Here is a 6,624-nt window from a genome sequence, read left to right as displayed (position 1 = left end):
CCTTGTAAACCTTGGTTTTAAGCTTTGGAACATAAGTCTCCTTCCTAACACGAGGAGGACTAGCAGTCTTTGATCTAGCATGCTTATTGTTTGTGTGTTGTCTAGGTGATGTGTTTTCATTTTTAGCATGCAAATTTCTAAAATAAGCAGACATAGTATTGAAAGCACAAAGCATACAGTTATCAACACCACAACATTTATGACATGCATCAAAAATAGGAGCAACAGGCACATCAGTCATAGTAGTAGGAATATCAATATATTCTACTCTAACCTTGTTAACAGATTTAAAGTTCTCAGTAGAATGACATCTATTGTCTCTGTTCTTACTATTCACAAAGTTATTAGGCTTGTTGAATTTAGTTCTCTCAGAGTCGACACCTAAACCAGCTTTAGGCAACCTAACATTGCCTTTCACTTTAATTGGTTTCAGTGATGTCAGGATCTCATCTCTCTTCTCATTACTCTCTTTCATTTTAAGGTCTTCCTGTTTGAGTTCATATCTAATGACAACAGGAGTTTCTAACAGAGGTTCAGTTTCTGAGGATTTAAACAATGGTTGAGGGGAATCTTTCAAAACAAAAGGAATTCCTCTCTCCTCAGCACTCTTCTTAAAGGGAGTAATGTTACTAGCCTTACCTACAGATTTGTTATAGTCAAAACCTATTCTAACAGTTCTCTTGATCTCTTGTTTATCATTAAGTTCTTTGACTATAGTGGAGGCATCCTTAAAGGCTTTACATTTCACTTTCTCTTCGTCTAGCTGAAGTCTTAAAGCAATCTCACCTTTCTCTAGAACTTTGACTTTAGCACATTGTAATCCTAAATCCATAGTCAGTTGTTCTATTTTAGGTTTTAATACTTTCATCTCATTCATCTTATAAGCATGAATTTCTAAGACTAACGTATCAATTTTAAGATTGGCAGCTTTCATCTTTTTAATAGCATCATCTCTTTCAAGTCCTAATTGCATAAAAAGTTTAGGGCATGTAGGATCTACCTGAAAGCTTCCAGCAGGAGGAGGTGAAGATGATCCAGTATTAGCCATGAGAGCAACATTCCTTATCTGCTCTTCTTCATCACTGTCTGTATCATCCCAGCTTTTCCCTTCTGCCAGATAAGACTTGCTTTTGAAACTTTGACTTCCAGAAGTACCCTGATGCTTTCTCACTAATGCATCATACTTCTGCTTCAGCTCGTCATACGAATCTTTTCTCTTTCCTTGAACCTTGGGCTGTTTGCATTCAGTTGCAAAGTGTCCTGGTTCACCACAGTTGAAACATTTAAACTTGCTTCTATCCACCATCCCAGTCTTGTATCCTCCTTTGCTTGTAGAAGATGAGTAACCTCCTTTTTGAAACCTGTTGGCAGTAGGTTTGTACTTGTATGAGGGATTCTTCTTGAATCTCATGTTTCCAAATTTCTTGGCAAACAGTGATAGAGATTGATCTTCTAACTGTTCTAGCTCTTCCATTGTATAGAACTCTTCGTCACCACTGGAAAAAGCAGTCTGACCCATCTCAGGTACAACAAATTCCTGAGTGGTCTTAGAAGGAACAACAACATCCTTCTTTTCTTCCGGTGTAGGTGATTCAACAACTAGAGCTCTCGAATGGTTCAGTGTTTTACCCCAGCCATATCTCTGCTTACTTTGAACTTGCTCGAGTTCATAAGTTTTCAAAACTCCGTAGAGTCTTTCCAGAGAAATCTCATTCAGATCTCTACTTTCCCTGATAGCAGTGATTCTGTGTTCCAGATGTTCCGGAAGGGTTAGGAGAAATTTCATGTTGACCTCTTTCTTGTCATAGTATTTCCCATTCAGATTTAAATTATTTATCAAATTATTAAGTCTGATAAATACTTCTGAAATCCCTTCTCCGGGATTGGAACCAAACTGTTCATACTGAGCCATCAGTATCTCTTTCTTGTTTTCCCTAACTTCTTCTGAGCCTTCATTTATAATCTCCAGTGTATCCCAGATTTGCTTTGAATTCGTACAATTTACAACAGCATTGTACATGACTGGATCTAGAGATTCAACCAAAATCAGTTGAAGAGCGTCATCTAAGTTCATCTGTTCATTCTCTTCATCTGTGTACTCAGAAAGTTCTTTCGGAATAGTCTGATGAGGTATTAACACACCATCTTCTTCGTGTGCTAATATGACGTTCATCGGAGTAGAAACACCCTTGTTTAAAATCCCGATATATTTTCTGTTGGCGGTGCGAAGGAACAACAACATATGCCTCTTCCATAGGCCAAAGTGTTCTTTGCTGAACGGTGGGATTTTAATGCTACTAATCTTTTGTGTACTCATGTTTAAGGATTTAAAGTGAATAGTGTTTGGATGAGAAATGGATTTTTGAAGGAAAAATATTTTAAATCAAAATTATTTTTTTTAAAAAAAATTAATTCGAATTAAAAATATTTGAATTTGAAGTGAATAGTGTTTGGATGAGATTTGGATTTTTGAAAGAAAATTATTTTAAATCAAAATTAATTTTTTGGAATAAAATTAATTCGAATAAAAAATATTTGGACGTTATAGAGTGTGTATAGGATCTGATACGGTAAAATGGTATCAACCTCGCTCTGATACCAATTGTTAGGTCCTGAAACGATTGTAGAAGGGGGGTTGAATACAATCGTCACTAAAAATAATCGCGGCGGAATAAATCTGATTGGAATGTAACTTGTTAATTAGATTAAGATTAATTAATATAACAATGTTTTAAGTCGTTATATTATTAATATGGTTCGTTTTAATGTCCACTAGTTCGTAGAATAAATTTGACAGAAAGTATTCTAACTCAGCGGAACAAAGCAACCGAATGATCAAAGTACAGTAAACTGTGGATTTAACGAATAGCAAGTTTAGCACAACTTGAAAGCTTTACAATACTTTGAACAAGAACAAATGAATGAGAATGAGCCATATTTATAGGCAAATCTCAAGAACTAGGCAAGACAATGGTGGCAAAGACAATCTAGTGGTTGCTAAGACAATTTAGCACTTTGTCTTGGTGAAAAACATAAGGTAAGACAATCATAAGCATTGTCTATAGCTTAGTAAGACAATCTGAAGTGGTAAGACAATTCCAGGGACACGGTAAGACAATCAGGGCACGGTAAGACAATCTGTAGGATTGTCTTACACTCCAAACGGTAAGACAATCAGAAGGATTGTCATGGAAGCCACACGGTAAGACAATCAGAAGGATTGTCTTGGCATCCACACGGTAAGACAATGAGGGGCACGGTAAGACAATTACAGAGATTGTCTTACCGTGTGTTGGAGGAGAGAAATGGCACGGTAAGACAATCTATTTGATTGTCTTACCTTGTTGTTTCTTAAGACAATCATCCAAATTGTCTTTCCTTTTGATCCAACAAGACAAACCCTTATTTCTTTTAATTAATTAACCAATTAATATCCACTTAATTATATTAAATGCATAAATTCATAAATTAAATTAATTCGAGATAGAATTTATTTAATAAATAAATTACACATCATATATAATTATTTTGAGAAGTGGATTAAATAATTAGATAATCAATTATCCCTTTTCTTCTTCTTCAGAGTCTTCAGTCTTCTGTAAACAATTAAGATCTTCGACTTGAATGAACGGCCACTTTCTTTTGACGTAGAATAATTAATCTGATGAGCTGATACATAAATGTACTATCTGGTTCATCTGTAACTAGCTCAATTAAATATTCCTTGTCATTTAAACAAAGAAGTTGTGACTTGTTCGTCGATTCTTCGTCTTCTTAGTTCTTCTGCATTTGTAGACATAATAATGGAATCTTCTGAATAAATAAAGTATTGAAACTTTATACCTTCTGATCTTCGGGACGTGCTACAAAAGATTATTTGTACACTGAGGCTTGATCATATTAATGAACTTCTTCCAGTGGTTTGCAGCAGCATCCTGAAATTCTTCTGACATAAAATCTTCAATAAATCATTTGACGTTCTTCGTATGGATTCCGGATAACAGTACTTGCTATTTACTTGCTTTTTTATCAGAGTTGAGTTGATTCCTCTTAAATACAAATAGGCTTAACATATGCCTTTCAGTAAGCATCCAAGACAATCTTCGTTTGTCTTACCGAAAGAAAAAGGAAGTCAGCAAGACAAAGAATTTGTCTGACTGAATGTCTACTGCCAAGACAAACTCTTTGTCTTACCGAATGTCTAAGGATGGCAGCAAGACAATTCCAAAGAATTGTCCTACCGAATTATCTCTGTCAAGACAATGCCACTTTGCCTTTCTGCTATAAGCAAGGACAGTGTAAGACATTTATTTTGTCTTACCTTGTGACAGAATTGTCTTGCCCCTCTTTAATTGTCTTTCTGCCATGATTTTGGCTTGCAAGGCAATTGTATTTGTCTTCCCTTGCTTATAGTTTGTCTTGCCCTTGTTAGATTGTCTTTTCTACTTGTATTTGTCTTGTCTTTCTACAAGTACAAAGCTTTGCCTATATATATGGCTTAGTTTCTTCATTTCTAAGTGTTCATCACTTTGTAAATCAAAGCATTTGTAAAGCTTTCAAGTTGTTCGTAACTTGCTTGATCGTTATATCCACAGTTTTCTGTGCTTTGATAACCCGGTTGTTTTAATCACTAAATCTAGAATATACCCTGTCGAATTTATTCTACGAACTTTAGTGGACATTAAAACTGAACCATATTAATTATATAACGACTTAAAACATTGTTATATTAATTAATTATAATCTGATTTACAAGTTATATTTCAATCAGATTCACTTCCGCGATAATTTGGCATCGATTGTATTCAACCCCCCTTCTACAATCGTATCTGGACCTAACAACCTCTCTTTATCTTGCCTCGAACCCGATATGTGTTCGATTCTCCTAACTGATGTTGAGTTAGATTTGCGCCAAAAATATCCATACCAACGTAAACGTCCCTCCCTTATCTTCTTAGCTATAGACTCAACGCCTAAAAGATGTCGAAAAGTAACATTCGGTATAAGATCCCCTCACTAAAATTAGCCCAAAGGTATTCAGTTTTAGAGCGGCTCAGACGCAATCCATAACCCTCCAGCGATGAATGCCATTGTTTTAATTTCGCATTAACCTCACTCCGAGATTCAGCGATTAACACAATATCATTGGCAAAAAGCATACACCAAGGCACCTGAGCTTGAATGTCATGGGTAATCACATCCAAAACAATTATAAAAAGCAAAGGGCTTAATACCGAACCTTGATGAAGACCTGCCTCAATTGGAAAATACTGAGTATCCCCAACGGGTATCCTAACACATGTCCCCACAGGGAAATACATATCCTGTATGGTCCGAATAGACCCCGCCGAAACCCTCGCGCTGCTAAACATCTCCAAAGAACTGCCCGTGGTACACTATCATAAGCCTTTTCAAGATCTATAAACACCATATGAAGATCCTTATGACGCTCGCGATATTTCTCTAAGACAACGAATGAGATAAATCGCCTCAATGGTTGACCTCCCAAGCATAAAACCAAATTGATTCACTGAAATGGTAATGATTCTTCGCATCCTGCACTTAATAACTCGTTCCCAGAGTTTGATTGTATGACTAAGCAACTTAATACCACGATAATTAATACAACTTTGAGCATCACATTTATTTTTATAGATGGTCACAACACTTAATCGCCACTCACTCGGCATCCTGGATGTCCGAAATATAACATTAAAAAGAGCGGTCAACCATCTTACACCCTGTTCCGCCAAACACTACCACACCTCAATCAGAATCTCATCGAGCCCAACTGTCATACCTTTATCCATCATGCATGAAGCTGCTCGTACCTCGGCCATAGTAATATCTTGACTCATACCTACCTCATTGTGCGAAACATGGACACTATCTTATTCAAATACAATCTCCCTACCTCGAGCTGCATTAAATAACTCAGAAAAATACCTACCACATCTCGTTGTAATATCCGCATCATGAAGCAAAACCCGATCACCCTCGTCCTTAATATATCGAACCGCACCAATATCCTAACTTCTCTTGTTACGTGCTTTTGCAAGTTTAAAAATTTCATTCACTCCCTCCTTAGTACCTAGACGCCTATACATATCTTGATACGCCTTAGATTTTGCTTTCGTAACTGCCTGTTTAGCCATTCGGTTTGCAATTTTAAATAACTCCCGCTTTATATATCGATCTGGCCCTTCGGGACATGACATTCACTTTCGCCCAAAAACCGTGCACCCCTTACTCCTCTACTAACATGATCTTTACGACGGTCCATACAGGATGTATAATAATGATTTACGATGCAAAAGTAAGAAAAACAGAATCAAAAATCAAAGAAACTAACCTTGAGTTTTTGATCGTTGATATATTAGTAGTTTTCTTACCGAAAGAAGACAACCGCCGCAGAGAATTTAGTAAATTTGATGTCCCGTGATGTCATATATTTGAAAGCACCACCATGAAACTAACAACAAAAACCACCCAAAAGAAATTGCACTGAAACCTGTAACCCACAGACAGATGCGTGTGTGTATAATCGAAATCTGATATGCCGACGAAGAAGAGTGATTTCCTCCATTTGGATTGTAGTTTGTTTAGAAATAAACAAACATCACT

The sequence above is a fragment of the Daucus carota genome, chromosome 3 (genome assembly GCF_001625215.2).
Source record: "Daucus carota subsp. sativus chromosome 3, DH1 v3.0, whole genome shotgun sequence".
Classification (NCBI taxonomy): Eukaryota; Viridiplantae; Streptophyta; class Magnoliopsida; order Apiales; family Apiaceae; genus Daucus; species Daucus carota.
This window is presented reverse-complemented; position numbering follows the sequence as displayed.